Source organism: Jaculus jaculus, chromosome 6 (genome assembly GCF_020740685.1).
Source record: "Jaculus jaculus isolate mJacJac1 chromosome 6, mJacJac1.mat.Y.cur, whole genome shotgun sequence".
In the NCBI taxonomy this organism is placed as follows: domain Eukaryota; kingdom Metazoa; phylum Chordata; class Mammalia; order Rodentia; family Dipodidae; genus Jaculus; species Jaculus jaculus.
The window spans coordinates 31,681,968-31,701,320 of NC_059107.1; positions in this window are offsets into that span (position 1 = coordinate 31,681,968).

A 19,353-nucleotide genomic window follows, 5' to 3' on the forward strand; every position below is an offset into this window, starting at 1 on the left:
CTTGCTGGATTTAGAGCTTTGTCACTGCAGCTGCTGGGTAGCACCATCAGATAGGAAATTCCCTTAAAAAGTCACCTTTGCCCTGTGGAATGAAAGGACAAGTTATCTTTGGTTATGGCTTGACTATGTCCCCCAAATTCATCTGGTGGAACCCCCACACGTGGTCCCCAGAATGATGGCCTTGAGACAGCCACAGGGAAACCCTGGGGACCTTAGTCTCACAGCAGTGTAGCAGACAATGACTGACTTGAGTTGGTTTGGGCTCTGGCATGGCTGCCTGGCTTTATGACGCTTTGTATAGTTGGCTTATTCTTATAAAACTGCTTCTAAATCAGAGTTTCATAATTTAATCTCTACTTTACTGCCTTTGAGAGAATGCAGTGGAAGGTGGAGGAAGGGGGTACAGCAGTCAGTGCTGGTCTAATGTACCTGAGTCTGTCCCACGCCTAATCATGAACGTGGGCTCATCTTGGTTAGAACAGACCTTTTCCAGTGCCCTTGGGCCCCCTAGGAATGGGGAGGTGTTTGTTCCCATTCTGATGAGGAGGTCACAGTGATGGCAGCACATGACCCCCTTTTAGGGGTTGCAAGCTGCCTCAGTGGCCTTCCCAGGCTGGAGCATGGTAGTGTTTGGAGAAATGGGGTTCCTGCAGTCCTGTGACTGGCTGGGGTGGCCAGGCTAGAGAGATTGACTTGGCATTGCATATCCAGGTCCTGTTGATGTCAGGGAATGAATGTGAAGTGTGGACTGGTGTGCAGAGCCAAACTCTACCACTTGGGTAAGTGTTTTGAGTCAGTCAGGGTTCTCCAGATGAACACAATCAATAGAGAAATAGAGAGAATGTGTGGCACAAAAGGTACTGACTGGATTAGTTGACAGGATGTAGGTTGGGCACTCCAACAGCAGCTGTTTACAGACTGGGAGAGCCGGAGAACCCAGTAGCTGCTGATCCCACTGGGCTGGAAGCCTCGGCAGTCTCAACCTGGCACTGAAGGCCTGGAGGATCCCTGGAGAGCCGCTGGTCTTCAGTCCACATTGGAAGGCTGAGAAGACTCAGTTCCGACGTCCACAAAGGATAGCTAAAACAGGGTAGATGTATGTACCAGCAAGTGGCATGGGCAGCCAGGAAGAAGGCCCTGTGTTCTCTCAGGAATTCATTCATTCATTCATTCTTTCTTCCTCCTCCTCCCCCTCCTTCTTTTAATTTTAGAGAGATATGTGTGAGAGAGAGAATTGGTGCACCAGGGCCTCAGCCATTGCAATCGAATTCCAGACACTTGTGCCACCTAGTGGTCATGTGCGACCTTGCCCTTGCCTCACCTTTTGTGCATCTGGCTTATGTGGGATCTGGAGAATGGAGCATGGGTCCTTAGGCTTCTCAGGCAAACGTCTTAACTGCTAAGCCATCTCTCCAGCCCAGAAATTCTTTATATATCGCCCACTACTGGAAGGGTAACCCACTCTGGAGGAAGGTCCTCCCTCAGTTAATTTCTTCTGGGAAATAGCTCATGGACCCACCCACGAGGCTTGTCACCTAATCGGACCCAAGTTGACCACAGAACTTAACTCTATCGAGGCTGGGAAGATGGCTCAGCAGTTAAAGGTGCTTGCATGCAAAGCCTGCTGGGCCAGGTTCAATTCCCAAGCAACCTCCATAAACCAATGCAAAAAGTGGTACAAGTGTGTGGTCTTCCTTTGCAGTGGTAAGAGGCCCTGGTGAACCCATTCTCTCTCTCTCTTTCACACACACACACAAATAAATTAAAAAGAACCTAACCACCCCATGCTTCTACCCCTGTTTCCCAGTAGCAACAGCAAAAGCACTTCGGTGACAACAAGGCTGACCCATAGCAACCCTCCATAAAAAGAAGCCACTAGATTTGTTTGTGTTGAGAATTTCCTAGATGGCAGTGTGGTCATGAGCTTGAATCCTGCATGTGGTCTGGATGTGGCCCCTGTGAAGTAAATCCCTGGAGTTTCCTCTCACTGGGGGTAGCCTCTCTGAGACTTGGTTTCTCTGTGCATGGCATGAGGAGACGCCTGCACACTGCCCTTGTGGCTGGGTGAGCCTGGAGTCCCTGCCAACTCCTCGAAGCATGGGTCTGATGTGCAGACTGCCACACCTCATCTTGAATAACTCCCTCTTTGGGTCCACATGCCTAGGATGACCCCAGTGGGACCCTTGGCTTTCTTTAGCTCCTCTCCCTTGTTCCCCCTCGGCAAGTTCTGTTTACTTCTCAGACAGGAGCAGGTCGGGGACAAGTGAAGAGACGGAGGAGAATTGGCAGACAAAGCTTAGGACAGGTGGAGGTGACTTGAAAGTCCTTCCTTGTGCACAGCTGAAGGCCCCACAGCTATTGGTCAATACCTCATTGATTCGCTCCATCTCTCCTTATTACCACATCTCTAACTTTAAGGGGGGGGGGGATTCTTTGCAGCACAAAGAAGTGTTACCATGGCAACCTCCTGGTGACACAAAGCAGCTTTTCCTCCTAGAACCAGCCTGTCTCAGAAAGAAACCTCTCTGGTGGGACATGGGACACCCTAAACCAAATGTCCAGGCCAACTCCCTCTTCTAACACTTGGTCTTGGTCTCTGGCTGTGGAGGAGCCAGGTGGGCACTCAGTGTAATCCGTTGTGTGTCTGCGATGCTTTGTGACGAACCAGGAGCTGGTTGGGGGTTCAGCAGTGGCGAGGACAGACAAGTCCCTCCACTCAAGGATGAGAATTCTTTCAAGTAAATGGAAAAGGAACAAGAGCTGGAGCTGGAGAGATGGCCCAACAGTTAAAGGCACTTGCTTGCCGGGCGTGGTGGTGCACGCCTTTAATCCCAGCACTTGGGAGGCAGAGGTAGAAGGATCACTGTGACTTCAAGGCCACCCTGAGACTACACAGTGAATTCAAGGTCAGCCTGAGCTAGAGTGAGACCCTACCTCAAAAAAACAAAAACACACACACACACACAAAGACACTTGCTTGCTAGGGCCTGGGTTTGAGTTCTCAGTGCTTACCTAAAGTCAGATGCACAAAAGTGGTACATGCATCTGGAGTTCACTTGCAGCAGCAGGAGGCCCTGGTGCACACATTCTCTCTCAAATATATATATATAATGGTTTTCCAAGGTAGGGTCTCACTCTAGCCCAGGATGACCTGGAATTCACTATGTAGTCTCAGGCTGTCCTCAAACTCAGGGTGATACTCCTACCTCTGCCTCCCAAGTGCTGGGATTAAAGGCATGCGCCACCATGCCCAGCTCCAATATATATATATTTTTAATTTTTTATTTATTTATTTGAGAGCGACAGACACAGAGAGAAAGACAGATAGAGGGAGAGAGAGAGAATGGGCGCGCCAGGGCTTCCAGCCTCTGCAAACGAACTCCAGACGCGTGCGCCCCCTTGTGCATCTGGCTAACGTGGGACCTGGGGAACCGAGCCTCGAACCGGGGTCCTTAGGCTTCACAGGCAAGCGCTTAACCGCTAAGCCATCTCTCCAGCCCCAATATTTTTTTAAAAAGATAAGGAACAAGGCAGTTTTTTTTTTTTCCCCCAGGGTTAAGGAGTATAAAGAGAATGAAATGAAGTCACTTGATAGAGAGACAGAAGTGAGGGTCAGAGGAGCTCTCTCTGGAGATGCCTTATGAGGCAAGCTCAGGCACAGAAGACAATGACCATGTAAACCCCTGGGAATGGGTGCACAGGTGGAGGGCAAGAGTGGTGAGGCTCGCACAGACTTCAGTGTGTGAGGATCCAGCAGAGGCTGGGGGACTGGAGTGTGGCCAAGGGAAGGACACCAGGGTGTTGCAGATGAGGGAGGGTAGGACTCCCCAGAGAGTGTCTAATAGTCACCTCATTAGTGGCTCGAAGCACTGACTAAAAGCAGCTGATGAGGGGAGAGGTTTTGTTTTTCTCAATTTTTATTAACATTTGCCATGATTATAAAAAAATATCCCATAGTAATACCCTCCTCCCCCCCGCTTTCCCCTTTGAAATTCCATTCTCCATCATATCCCCTCCCCATCTCAATCAGTCTCTCTTTTATTTTGATGTCACGATCTTTTCCTAAGAGGAGAGTTTTTATTTTGGCCTTACAGACTCAAGGGGGGCTCCATGACGGCAGGGAAGCATGGCATGAGCAGAGGCTGGGCGTCACCTCTGCCACAGCAGGTGGACAACAGCAGCAGTGGAGTGAGTTGGTTATAACACCCCTAAGCCCATTCCCAGCAACACACCTCCTCCAGCAGGGCTCCACCTCCCAAATTTTGCCACCAGCTGGGGACTAAGCATTCAGAACACAGGGATCTGTGGGAGACATCGGATTCCAACCCATCACAGAGCGCTCTGTAAGCTGGGCCAGGAGCAGAACCTTGAGGGTAAGTATAATGGGAAACTGTTAAGCAGGTTGGCGATGTGTGTGACACACATTTTAAGGAGAGTTTTGGTTGCTTTGGGGTATGCTGCTCTTCTCATCTTTCTTGGCTTGGTAATTACTAAGTAAACTGTGTGTTTGACTGAGAAATATATATGCCTACAGCTTTCAGAGATCCTGTACCAAAGGATTGCCCTTGATGGAACTGGGTGTCTTCTCTGCTATTAACACCACTCTCTTCACCATGACTTTGGTATTTCTAGCTGCTGACAGCCAAACTTTGTCCCCTGTCCCACCACACCCCAAAAGCCATGGGGAGCTGTCCCTGATGAATGAGGCGTCTCAGACCATGAATCATTCAGCCAGCTCAGGCCCGGGCACTCATTCTCTCATAACTCTGTGTTAAGGGTGCACAACGACACCCATGACAGCTGGATAAAGGATGAAATGAGATGTCTGATAAGAGGGATTGATGGCTATCCTTGCCCAGGATGGGCAGGGGGAAGGGCAAAGGAGGTCCAGTGTGAGTGATTGTCCTCCCCAGGGTTTCTGGGGCTACAGCTCGTCCCAGCCCACATGCCTGACAGACTTCCATCAGTCCTTCATCCCACGGGAATCTCACATCCAAGGCCTCAGAGAACCCTGCCTTCTGCTGACTCAAGAATTTGAGAGGGATGTAGTGCTTTTTCTGGAGGCTACTGGGTGCATCCTTGCGGGAAAGAACAGCAGGTATTGGCGTGGACCTCTGCGAGGGGAGCACATCAGAAAATGGGGGCCTCCCCTTGCATGCCATAGGCAGCAGAAAAGATTTGTTAAACATGTGGCAGAAAGTGACGCCAGGCAGGGGCTAGGGAGATGGCTTAGTGGTTAAAGCATTTGCCTGAAAAACAAAAGTATCCAGGTTTGATTCCCCAGGACCCATGTAAGCGGCACATGTGACTGGAGTGTGTTTGCAGTGGTTAGAGGCCCTGGCATACCCATTCTCTCTCTCTCTCAAATAAACAAAAAAGAAAGAGAAAGTGATGCCAGTCTTCCTAAGCCCAAAGAGACTGTCCTGAGGTTGGAATGACTCCTCTTTCACGTATGGCTTGATCTGCACTCCAGCAACGTGACCAGTCTCTGTGATTCCTGGCTTTATATTGGAGCAAGCTCCTTCCTGGCAGTGGTATGATGGCTTGCCAGGAACTTTCAAGGCTGCCTGTTTCCTTACCATGCCCAGTGGAAAAGAATGTCAAACTTGAATTAAAGTCGTGGAATGGAATCTCACTGGCCCGGATCATGGACATTGGGTCACGTGCTCTTTGATTCATTAATCTATTGCTGTGCAATGGAAGACGGGGAATGCTGGCTAGCTAACCCTGAAAGTATATGTGGGGTCAATCCTACCTAGTTGCATGGCTGGAAAACTTGGGGCTTTCTGGGGAAGGAGGAGGGGAAGGAGTGACTGCTGGGGAGGCAGCAAGCATGTGTGTTACCGTTTCTGACCATTCCTCATCTGTCCCTAATTGATCACATACCTCATACCCATACCTGGATACACCAGCTCTGTTACTCTACATAGAACTCTGTGTTTCTTTCTTTTCTTCCTTTCCTCCCTCCCTCCCTCCTTCCCTCCCTCCCTCCTTTCTTTTCTTCTTTCTTTCTTTTCTTTTCTTTCTTTCCTTCCTTCCTTCCTTCCTTCCTTCCTTCCTTCCTTCCTTCCTTCCTTCCTTCCTTCTTTCTTTCTTTCTTTCTTTCTTTCTTTCTTTCTTTCTTTCTTTCTTTCTTTCTTTCTTTTCCAAGGTAGGGTCTCACTATTGCTCAGGCTGACCTGAAATTCACTATGTAGTTTCAGGGTGTCCTCGAACTCACAGCGATCCTCCTACCTCTGCCTCCCGCATGCTGGGATTAAAGGTGTGGGCTACCATGCCCAGGGGAACTCTGTGTTTCTGTCAGTACTCTGGCCACAAACAAAAGAAACCCAATTAAAATTGGCAAAAGCCAAAGGGAACTGCTTCACACAACTGTAGCGGGCAGAGACTGTGCTGTGGGTATTGTACCTGAGTGGTTCCAGGGCCACCGACGGCATCATTGAATTTTGATCTCTCTCCATTCTTGTCCCCATAATGTCACTCTCAGTAGGCCTCCCCAGAGATGGCAGGATGGTACCAGCAGTTTAGGTCCCCACGCAGCTGGTTGAACAGTCTATAGTAGGAGAAACTTCTGCCCAGCGTCCTCCAAGGCCCTCGGGCGATTCCCACTGGTCTTCCCCTGGCCAATCACTGTGGAGAGACAGGACTGGCACAAGTTGGTCAGGGCTGGGCCCTCCATGTGCCCCTGCCGCTGAAGGGCCAAGGGAGAAGGGAGGGGACCCTGATGGAAAGAAGACCTGGGGACTGGGCAGACAGATGGCAGCCTGTGGTGACCTTTTCCCATGAACTTACCAGCATTTCGGTGGTCTGCTGCTGTCTCCACAAATACCTTCCCCAGCAGGCCTAGAATGCAGGTCATCTTCCTTTGCTGAGAGTTACCTGCACTTAGTAACCTGCAGAACAAACCATAGAGTGTGGTTTGAAATTTGATGTTGCAGTCCCAATGAATAACATTAAAATTTTATTTATTTCTTTGAGAGTGTGTGAGAGAGAGACATACAGACAGAATAGGCACACCAGGTCCTCCATCCACTGCAAACAAACTCTGGACACAAGCGACACCTTGTACATCTGGCTTATGTGGGTTTTGGGGAATTGAACCTGGGTCCTTAGGCTTCACAGGCAAGTGCCTTAACTGCTAAGCCATCTCTCCAGCTCCCATGAATAGCATTTTTTGTTTAGGAGTAACACCTAACCAGCAAGAGATGGGTGAAGAAATGGAGACCCACAAGTGTGAAGCCATTTGCCCAGGTTGCTTAGCTGGTGAGTGATGGAGCTGGGCTGCCATCCATCTCTGTCTGGCTGTGGAGCCCTTCACTTACCTTTCTCCCTGTGCTCTTTTTTTTTTTTTAAATATATATACAGGAATTGTCCTTCCAAAGTGAGCTCCAGGGAACTGCAAGTAGAATGAAATAGTAATGTGTCACTTAATAATGGGAATATAGGGCTGGAGAAATGGCTTAGCTGTTAAGGCACTTGTCTGTGAAGCCTAAGGACCCAGTTTCAATTCCCCAAAATCCACATAAGCCAGATGCACATCACATATACATCTGGAGTTCATTTGCAGTGGCCAGAGGCCCTGGTTTGCCCATTCTCTGTCTGTCTACTTATCTCTATCTCTAGTAAGTGAATAAATCAAATAATAAAAAATAATAATGAGAATACAGAGGGCTGGGAGGTGACTTAGCAGTTAAAGACACTTGTTTGTAAAGCCTACATGCCTGGGTTCAATTTCTCCAGTACCCACATAAAGCCAGATGCACAAAGAGGCACATGCATCTGGAGTTCATTTACAGTGGCTAGAGGCCCTGGCATGCCCATTCTCTCTGTCTGCCTCTCTTCTCTCTCTGTCTGCTTGTAAATAAATAAATAAATAAACAAACATTCTGAGAAATGCATTGTTAGGCTATTTTGCCATTTTATAAACATTAAAGTATATCATATAAACCAAGACTTTAAAAAATTTTATGTGTGTATGGCCTGTGTTCATTTGTGTATGGATGTTTATGCACTGTGTGCGGGTGTGCATGGAAGCCAGAGGTTGACCTCTGAAGTCAGAGCTCAGGTGTCTTCCTCAATAGCTCTCCACCGTATTTATTGAGACACTTACTGAACCCAGAGCTCTCTGATGCAGCCAGTCTAGCCAGCCATTTGTCCCAGGGATCTGCCTGTCTCTGCCCTCATAGCACTGAGGTTACAGGTGCATGCTCCCATGCCCACCACTGACATGGATTCTGGGGATCTGAACTCAGGTCCTCACACTTATGCAATAAACACTTTACTGACCGAACCAACTCCCCAGCCCCAAACTAAGACTTTAAAAAAGTTGTGTGAGTGGGCTGGAGAGATGACTGAGCGGTTAAGGTGCTTTCCTGTGAAGCCTAAGGACCCATGTTGGACTCTCCAGATCCCACATAAAGCCAGATGCACAAAGGTGAGGCAAGTGCAAGGTTGCACATGCCCACTAGGTGGCGCGAGCGTCTAGCGTTTGATTGCAGTGACTGAGGCCCTGGCATGTTTATTCTCTGTCTCTCTCTCACTCTAAAAAATAATAATAATAAAAAGGAAAAAGAAAAGAATTGTGTGAATGTATATGTGTGCTTTTTCATATGTGTGTGGGTATGCGTGGGGGGGCTGGAAGTCAACATGAGGCATCTCCCTCTATGACTTTCCATCTTATTTACTGGTAAAGTCTCTTTAAATGAACTTAGGGCTCAGTCATGGCTAGTCTAGCCAGCTAGCCAGCTTTCCCCAGAGATCTGCCTATTTCTACCACCTGAACATGCACTACTGCTCCCACCATTTAAGTGGAGTTTGGAGATCTGAACCCAGGTCCTCACACCTCCTTAGGATGGTAAGTTCCAGGGAAGCGGGGACCTTGACTGATTCACAGATATGAGGTGGTTGCCAGAACATAGTATGTGTCCAGGAAATAGTTTGAAAATGGCAAGGCCCTTACAGCGTTCACAACCCACCTCTGAGCACATTAAGCTCTTCTGTGTTGCATACCCCACCTTCCGAGGTTGGACTTCTGACTTACCGTCTGCCCACTAGCCTGTGAGCTGAGAGTGGCTAGAATGACACCTGTGACTTGAAGTACCCTGAAACACACACACACACACACACACACACCTGTGCTAAAGTTGTTACAAGGATGATTGACTGATTAGAACTTTGGTGAGTGTGGAGAGTTGCAGAGCCAAAGCCAAATTACCTTGGGCTATTTTCAGTCCACTTGATAGCAGAATTAGTTACTTTTCTCATTACTGTGACCAAATTACCTGACAAGAAGCAACCTGAGGAAGGAAGGGTTTATTTTAGCTTACAGTTCAAGGGGGTACAGAAAGGCACAGCAGTGGAACATGAAGCAGCTGGTCTTTATTTAGTTATTTATTTATTAACAGATTATACTTTTATTCCCTCTTCCCTGTTCCCACTTCCCTGAGGCCCTCCTCCATGGGGTTATGAGATTTACTGTGGGGTCATGAAGGCCTCAGTCATCCCAATGGGATAGTGGGGGGAGGGGACTGTGCCTCAGGGTATTCCCACTCACTCTGGTTCTTACAATCTTTCCACCCCCTCTTTCACAATGTTTCCTGGGTCGTGGGAGGCCTGTCGGCACCCTGATTTGGTGTTGAGTTCTCCGTAGCCTCTGCATCTCTGCTTGGATAGGTTGTGCTTGGTTACTGTATCTGCCGTCATCACCCTGGAGCTGGTTGTCAGGTTAGCAGTAAGAGCAGTGTCCATGGCGCCGCTTCCACTGCAAGTTCCCCTGGGCCTTGGCAAACGTGGAAGAGGTGGCAAGTCTCGTGGTGGGCAGTTAGTTATCTACTTATCTTGGCAATGGATCTTGACTCTCTTCTATTTTCTGTCATCTGTAAAATAAAACATTCTCCAACCAAGAGTGAGAGCAGCTTGGGTTAAAGGGGGTGTGCAAAGTTGTTTGAGAGTTTTTTTTGTTTTTTTTTTTTGGTGTGCCAGCCCACTCTTCTTCTCCAGAGAGCAGTGGGAGGGCTTCTGTCTGAAGTTGAGTTTCCTGACTATGGGAATCTGCCTTGGTTTCCAGTACCAAGTATGAGCTCTTGCCCACTGAGCAGGCCTCATGTGTAGTCAGAGACTAGCTGGTTACCTGCAGAGGCTGTGTGCCACGAACGCACAAGTGGGCACTTCTTGCCCGGCTGGTTGATTCTGTAGTCTTCAGGTTCCCCTATTTATTCATGCCGTTGGTGACCATTTTCCTCCAGCAGCTCCCACAGGGCTCTCCAGCACTGTGGGGGTCAGCCGGGAGGGAGTTGGCTCCCTTTGAGTTCCAGCATGGTAATTCAATGTCCTGTGACTGTAGTCTGTGGCGTCTTCAGCAATAGGCTCTTACCTTTTAGCTCTGGCAGGTAATCAAGTGTCTTGGCCATGGCCTACATTGTTTTAGGGACCTCATGGATTTCCCTGGCCAACAGCTCACTGTGTATGTGTGCGGGGGCAACCCAACTTTGGGTCTGGGAATTATCAGCCAGAGTTCATGATTTTTTACATCTTTAAAAAAATATTTTATTTGGGGCTGGAGAGATGGCTTAGCGGTTAAGCGCTTGCCTGTGAAGCCTAAGGACCCCGGTTCAAGGCTCGGTTCCCCAGGTCCCACGTTAGCCAGATGCACAAGGGGGCGCACGTGTCTGGAGTTCGTTTGCAGAGGCTGTAAGCCCTGGGGTGCCCATTCTCTCTCTCTCCCTCTATCTGTCTTTCTCTCTGTGTCTGTCACTCTCAAATAAATAAATAATTGAAAAAAATTTTATTTATGAGAGAGAAAGAGAGAATGGGCACCCCCCAGTCTCCTACATCTTTTTTTAATTTAAAGTTTTATTTTTACTTGTTGATCAGAGACAGAGAGACGGAGAGAGGGAGAGAGAGAGAGAGAGAGAGAGGGAGGGAGTGAGAATGGGCACACCAGGGCCTCTAGCCACTGCAAATGAACTCCAGATGCATGTACCACCATGTGCATCTGGCTTACATGGGACCTGGAGAGTCGAACCTGGGTCCTTAGGCTTTGCAGACATGCATCTTAACCGCTAAGCCATCTCTCCAGCCCCAGTGTCTGTGATTTTTAAGAAGGTTAATTTTGGGCTGGAAGGATGGCTTATGGGGCTGGAAGGATGGCTTAGCAGTTAAGGAGTTTGCCTGCAAAGCCAAAGGACCTCAAGACCCAGGTTAGCCAGATGCACAAGGTGGCACATGCGTCTGGAGTTCATTTGCAGTGACTGGAGGCCCTGGTGCACCCAATCTCTCTCTCTTTTTTTCTCTCTCTCTCCCCTTCTTTCTCTCTGTCAAATAAATAAATAAAAATAAAAATATATTTTTTTTCAAGAAGGTTAATCCTGCTCTACCTTCTGTCCAGGCTGTCCCCCCTCCACTATTGGTGGTTATATCTTGTATAATGCTAGTAAGAATTAGGATTTATATGGGACTGATTCATGTTGTCTTAACTTTTTTTTTAAATTTTTTATTTATTTGTTTGAGAGAGACAGACACAGAGAGAAAGACACATAGAGGGAGAGAGAGAGAATGGGCGCGCCAGGGCTTCCAGCCTCTGCAAACGAACTCCAGATGCGTGTGCCCCCTTGTGCATCTGGCTAACGTGGGACCTGGGGAACCGAGCCTCGAACCGGGGTCCTTAGGCTTCACAGGCAAGCGCTTAACCAATAAGCCATCTCTCCAGCCCTTGTCTTAACTTTTGTGTAATTCCCTCCCCACCTTCCCTACCCCTATCCCTTCAAGACACCCTCATCCCCAATATTCTTCCCTCCCCTAACTTTTCAGGTAGAGCCTTTTTCTTATCTCTCTCTATAGTTCTTTCTACTGGTCTCATTCTAGTTTTATGCCCATATTTCTGGGCATCTGGTCATGTTTGACCCACAGTCAGGAAACAGAGAGAGAAGAATGCTTGAACTCAGCTCCCTCTCTCCTTTTTCATTCAGTTGGGGACCCCAGTTAGGGTAGGTCCTCCTACTTCAATTAACCTTATCTAGGAATCTTTAACAGACATGCCCAGATATTTGTCTCCTAGGTGATTCTAGAACCAATCAAGTTGGCAATAGAGATTAGCCATTGCAACAGCCATGCATTGCCTCCCTTGTAGCTATCCTTGTAGCTATCGGGTAAAATGTTGGAAATCTATTAACTTAGCAAATCACTAACTTCCACCAACCCCAAAGCTAAGTGTTATCAGATAGCATCTGAAATCTCTGTCAGAGATTTCCCTGGTTTGCTACAACCCACTCTCCGATGCTCCCAACAGTGTATTAGAAAAGTGCCTTCATTTATGACTTAATTTTTTTTTTATTTATTAAAGAGCATGAGTGAGAGAGAGAGACAGAGAGAGAATGGGTGCACCAGGGCCTCTAGCCGCTACAAATGAACTCCAGATACATGTGCCACCTTGTGCATCTTGCTTGTATGGGTTCTAGGAGTTGAACCTGGGTCCTTAGGCTTTGCAGGCAAGTGCTTTAACTGCTAAGCCATCTCTCTAGCCTCCTTTTATGACTTTTTTTGTTCTGAACTTACTAAAATCTTCATGAAACTGTTATACATTGGAACATGATATTTGGAGTAACCTAAATCTATGTTCCCCAGCCAAGCCAAGGCCACTCATATTTGACTACAGAATAAACAATTTCTTATTCCCTTTAACATGAGAGCTGAGTTTTCACCTGAACGTAATAAGGGCAGGAGGCAATTTTGCAACGGGTACTGCCCTGCTGCTGAAAGGAGTGTCCATACAGAGGCCTCAAACAATGGCCTGCGGGACAGTAGGACGACTGGATGGAGTGGGAATGGTATGGACTGGACACGGTCTCTAGCAGCCAGTCAGATTGGTGTGGAGTTCTGCGGCTTTCACGTCTCCCCAGGTGCTGGGAGAGTAACACCATCTGATCTCTGCTTAGCTCCTCCCAAAGCCCTGCCCAGTCACTCCCAGCACTCTGGCTTATGTGGTGGTTGGAACATAAAATGTTCACCTTAGATTCATGTGTTTGAACACTTGATCCCCATTTGGTGGCGCTGTTTGTGAAGTTTGTGGAACCTTAGGAGGTGGACTCTTGCTGGAGGAGGTGTGTCCCTGCCCGCAGGCTTTGAGGTGTTATTGAGTCCCACTCGGTGCTTTTTCCACGCTCTACTTCCTCCCTTTGATGTGAAGTGGAGACACTGGATGCCTGTTCTTGTCATGTTATTGCTGTCACGATGAAACTTCCCCTCAAGGCAGCGAGCTGAAATAAACCCCGTTTTCCCCCCACAACTTGTTTCTGGTTGGGTGTTTTGTCCCGACAAGGATAAAGTAATTGCTATGGCTTTTTTGTTCGTTTGTTTTGTTTTTCCTGGAGCCTCCCAGCCTTCCCTTTTGCAGCCTCCCTCCCTCACTGTCTCCCCACCTAGATATCTAGCTCTAGACACTGCAGCTTCTCTCCTACCAGTTCAGACGGAAGGAGAAACATGATCAGTTCACCCCGTTGGTGTACAGGACAGAGCCTGAAAACTTGGAGAGATGGTACAGAGATGACAGCCCGAGCTTGCCTTTTCCCCAGAAAGACAGAGTGGCATACCACAGCCAGTGAGGCCAGAGGGCAGGTGGGGCAGACAAGAGGGGCACAGGATCTACATACTATACAAAGGCCCTCAAAGCGCCTGCCAAAGGCACCGTCACCTCCCTGGTCTCATTGTTCTGTCTTCCACATACTCTTCTTGGCACAGGATCTTGCTGAGCTGTCTCTCTGTCCAGGACACATTGTCAGGTCTCACCAGTTTTTGTCATTTAGGTCCCAGGGAGGCATGCATGCAAATCTGGAAGGCTTGTTAAATCCAGGTGGCTGGGCTGCCCCCCCCCCCAAAGTCCAGATTTCTAGTAAGTCTAGGTAGGGCCTGGAAATCTGCATTTCTAACATATCCTCAGAGTTTCTGGTTGTGGGTCCAAACTTTCTGTTTAGCTCTCTCAACCCTCACACGGCACCCGTGTGTATGTGTTTCCTGGGTCTTGCTTGCTGGGTATAGAGAGCTCTAGAAAGGTAAGTATCATGTTGTTTTCACTCTGAATATCTGAGCAACTCTAGCACGTAATAGGAGCCTGGTAAGAATGTGCTAAATTGGGGAACAAGGTCACACCCCCACCCGCAGGTTAAACAGGTCCTCTGCCCTGTCCTGTCAGCTGGTTGAATGCAAGGGCTCCCTTTGAGCTCAGGGGGAAAGGTCTCAAGAAATCTGCTTGAGGGCTGGAGAGATGGCTTAGCGGTTAAGCACTTGCCTGTGAAGCCTAAGGACCCCGGTTCGAGGCTCGGTTCCCCAGGTCCCACGTTAGCCAGATGCACAAGGGGGCGCACGCGTCTGGAGTTCGTTTGCAGAGGCTGGAAGCCCTGGCGCGCCCATTCTCTCTCTCTCTCCCTCTATCTGTCTTTCTCCCTGTGTCTGTCGCTCTCAAATAAATAAAGAAAAAATGAAAAAGAAATCTGCTTGAATTCAGCACGCAGCGTGCCAATGCTGTGTGATCAAAATTTTCGGAGTTTGAATGAACGTTCCTTGCCCTGGGGCACACACCCCACTAATGAGCCAAAGGAGGCTGTTTTACAGCAGCCAAATGTTGCCTTTGCGCCAGCCTGTAACTGTGCTTCTGACACTCCGCGTCGACAGCACGGGAAATACAGGCAAACTTATCATTGCGGTTGTTGTTATCTAATATTTATTACACACACGGTGCAGGATGAGACATTTCACTCCTGCTCTCAATCACTTTTTGGTCCCCTGAAAACCCAGCTAAGCCCGCACAGTGTTGCGGGGAGGGCGCTATCCAAGGTGCTACTAGGCAGGCAGCGCGGAATCTCCAGCACCCTTGGTCTGTTTGGAAAGGTCTCGTCCAAAGCGCAGGACCTGGAAGGACTGAATTCACCGAAGTAAATTATTTCTGCTCTCTCGCTGCTTTACAAATGCCTGGCTCTAATTATACTCTCCAAAATCCATCCGAAAGCATGGACATAAAGCCATCCTGGAAACCAGGATATTTGTGAGCAAGGTGTCACTGGGTGGGGGTTGGGGAGGGCTGAGGGAACCGAGCCCAATCTACAGTCACTAAGATTAAGACCCACTTGTCAGAGCGCCTCGTCCCCGCACCTCGCGCCTTCTGCCTAGCCCCACCCACCTTGCACACAGCCCCCACCCACTTCCCGGGAGTGATGGGAGATGGCCCCAGGTTTTGGGGGCAGGTTCCACAGGGAAGGCACATTTCCTGTTTAATGGCAGGCGGCTGCTTTGGTAATGAGCATTCCTGCTAATTTGGAGGAATGAATTAACACCAGGAGGAGCTTAGGAAAAGATCTAAACAGAGTAGATCCACCTCCACCCCCACCAGGTGGCAGTTCAGAGACCTGGAGCTGCCTCCTTGAGACACCAACTGAAGGGCGGCAGGTGGCAGGCCCAGGTTCCCCCACCCCTAACAGGGTTAGATAGAGCCACTGTGGACCACCTGACCCAGCTGGGCGCTCAACTCCTGGCTTTCCCAGCTACCGGGACTAGATGGGACAACGTGTGTGTGCGCGCGCGCTTTTGCGCACAGTTGTCTGTTCTACGCTGTTATAAAGCATTTATGTGCCAAGCATCTCTGTGTGCCATCAGGGACTGGTGGCCAAGTCCATGGGGGTTCCTGCTTATGTTCCTGTAGGGCAGCAGGAGAAAAGTAGTCAGGTGGGCAGATAATGAGCCAGACAGCATCAAGGTAGTTGTAGGTGCAGAGTGTGAACCAGGCAGATGTACTGGAGCATGGCAGGCCAGGAGAAGGAAGGACTTCAAAGAAAACCAAACGATGATGGGCACCTGGGGGAAGAACACAGCAACAAGGACCCGGGTCTGAGGTGGCAGCTATGTGAACTGTTCACAGGGTGGGGGAGGACTGAAGCAGATGGAACAAGGGAGTGAGGGGCAGAAGATGTCTCTGGAAGGCAGCTGGGTTTCGCTCTAGAACTGGGAAGTCATCACATGACTTTAAAATGGAAACTTCCCCAATCTGATTCACATTAGAAAAAAAAAAAATCATCAGGATGCTCTTTTGGAATGGAGGCAATGGGTAGGAAGTGGCAGAAAATGCTGGAGGCTGTAGTGAAGTGAGATGGGAGAGGCTGGGGATGGGGGTGGTGGTGGCAGCCAGCCTCTGCAGGGGGACTGTCATGGCTGGGGTTAGAGAGAGCTGTTGGGAAGGGTCCTGGAGTACAGAGGCCTGGGAGATTGGCTGACACCTGGATTGGGGGAGGGTCTGCCTTTTTTTTTTTTTCTTTTTACATTTTATTTATTTATTTATGGGAGGAGAGAGAGAGACAGAGAATTGGCCTATCAGGGCCTCTAGCCACTGCAAACAAACTATAGACACATGTGCCACCATGTATATCTGGCTTATGAGCTTTAACCACTAGGCCATCTATCTCTCCAGCCCAAGGATCTGCCTTTTTTTTTCTTTTTTGAGTCCTGGTTTAGGGTTTCACACAATAACCCAGGCTACCTTGGAAATCACTATGTATCCCTGGCCGGCTCCAAACTCATTGCAACCCTTGTGCCTCAGCCTCCCAAATGCCGACTGCTGGGATTACCAGAGTGAACTACCACAGAGACCCCCACCCCCACCCCAACCTGGGTATCTGTTTTCCTTGGTTTTAAATAAGCTTACGCCTCACCCCTGGTGATTTCTGGTAAAGCTCTGAGCTCTCAAGTTTCACCCCTGTATATACAGAACCCATAGTATGAGGTTCCAATCACCATGTCAGAGCTCGAGATCTGGAAGTTGGAACCTGGAGAGCTGCTTGTCAGTCCGCTCTGCTAGTGGCCAGGCAGGGAAGCCTCCGGCACTAAGGAAGCAAGCTCCCTTTTCTCAGTCCTCCTGTGCCTCAGCGGCTCCACTCACGCACTCTGAAATTCAGAAGGCAGCAGGACTCTGGGCTGCTGTAGCCTGTGTGCAAATAAGGACAGGAGTAGACCATACACTGACGCTCCTGAATATCTGTGACTTCCAGGGTCTGCTGCAAGGCGTCCATTGTAACTGGAGAGTCTCACGAGTCAGGTTGGCAGCACAGAGGTTCATTTCTCTTCTCTTGGGGCTCCTAAGACCCTGGGTGGCCATGGGGACCAGGGTTCCTTCTGTGTTTCAGTTGTCTCTCTCTGGCACGTAGCCTCTCTCTCAAGATCTTCTCAAGGTCTAGGCTAGCTGTAGCTGGACTTCCAGTCACCATGTCGGGTGGTAAGAACAAAAACACAGAGGTACAAAGGGATTACAGCTCCCCCTTTTTAAAGGAGTCCGCCTAGAAGGGCCGCATGTATTTCCTCATATTTCATTGGGCAGAATTTACTGCATTGACCACACCTAGTTGCAAGGGAGGCTGGGAAGTGTAGTTTTGGAGACCCCTTTGTTGAGACAGACATGGGGGGTTATGCAGGTGTTGTAAGGCAGGGGCCACACAGTCCCAGGACATTAATAGTGATGACAAGTATATAAGACCACGACAAACACCTGCTTAAAACGCCCCCAGAGCCTCCTGCCACCCAAAGGCACGTCACCATGGTCCCACAACTCCACTCGCTCAGCCTATGCCCCTCCTTCCTCCTAATTCATCTTCTCCTGCGGCTCTCCTTCTCTGCTCAACATTCGAGTTCATTCCCACCTCAGAATCTTTGCACTTGCTCCTGTAACCCTTTACCCCAAGACCCTTGCACCACTGGCTCAATTCCACCCACACAGGTCTCAGCTCAGACACCACCTTGAAACCTGTCCTGACCCTCGTTACTCTCAACCTGAGCACTTGGAATGATCTCTGCCCGACGGTGAACCTCGGTGGAGCTGTCCATGTTAGGCGCGTGTAGCCCTATGCCACGTAACTGTTCAGCAACAGTTCTTGCAGTCAGATATGGCTAACCTGTCTCCAGTTTCCCAACTGCATCGCTGCTGCCTAACCCCCTGCCCCATCTCATTTACCAAATTGAGGTCTTTTTTATATGTGTGTGGGCATGTGCACAGGTGCATGTGTGTATGCAAGTGTGCATGGATGTGTATGTACACATGGATGTGTACAGGACAATATAGAGCCTGAGTGTCACTCTCCTCAGAAATGCCATCCATGGGCTGGAGAGATGGCTTAGCGGTTAAGCGCTTGCCTGTGAAGCTGAAGGACCCCGGTTCGAGGCCCTATTCCCCCAGACCTGTGTTAGCCAGATGCACAAGGGGGCGCACGCATCTGGAGTTTGTTTGCAGTGGCTGGAAGCCTTGGCGTGCCCACTCTCTCTTTCTCTCTCTCTATCTGCTTCTTTCTCTCTCTCCTTCTCTGTCACTCTCAAATAAATAAATAAATAAATAAATAAATAAATGGAAAAAATATTTAAAAAGGAAATGCCATCCACTTTTTAAATTTAAAAAATTATTTATTTATTTATTTGACAGGAAGAGAGCGAGAAAGAGGCAGATAGACAGAGAATGGGCATGTCAGGGCCTCCAGCCACTGCAGACTCCAGACGCATGCATCGCCTTGTCCATCTGGCTTATGTGGGTCCTGTGGAGTTGAACCTGGGACCTTTGGCTTCGCAGGCAAGCACCTTAACCACTCAGCCATCTCTTCAGCCTACTTTTTTTTTTTTAATTTTAGATTGATCTTTCATTGGCCTAGAGCTCACCAATTAAGCTGGACTGGCTGGCCCCAGGGGTCTCCCTGTCTCTACCTCCTCAGTGCTGAGATTCCAGGTGTGCACCCCCATGTTTGCTTGTTTCTTAAACATGGATCCTGGGGATCAAACTCATGCTTGATAGGTGAACACTTTACCAATGAAGTTATCTCTCCTGCCCTGATGTCTTTTAAAAAGTAATTTATGGGCTGAAGAGATGGCTAAGTGGTTAAGGCACTTGCTTACAATCCTGCTAGCCCAGGTTCAAATCCCCGTACCCTTTAAAGCCAGAGACAAAAAGTGGTGCATGCATCTGGAATTTGTTTGCAGTGCTAAGAGGCCCTAGCGCACCCATTCTCTCTCTCTCTCCCTACTGATAAATAAAAGTTAAAAATCATTTATGTCAATTTAGGGGGCAGGGTGGGGTGGAATTGGATGTGTGTGTTTCATCTGACATCCTGGCTTACCATCTACCTCTTACAAATGAAGGCAGCTCAGGGGCTCCTGAGCATTCACTAAACACAGACTCCTGGCTGTGTATGGGAAGATCCATTTTCATGAGGCAGGAGCCTATCTCCCACTGTAGGAACTGACAGTGCCATACATATGCTTACCCTGCCTTCACTAAAAGCTAGGCTGGGGCTGGGGAGATGGCTTAACAGTTAAAGGTACTTGCTTGCAAAGCCTGCT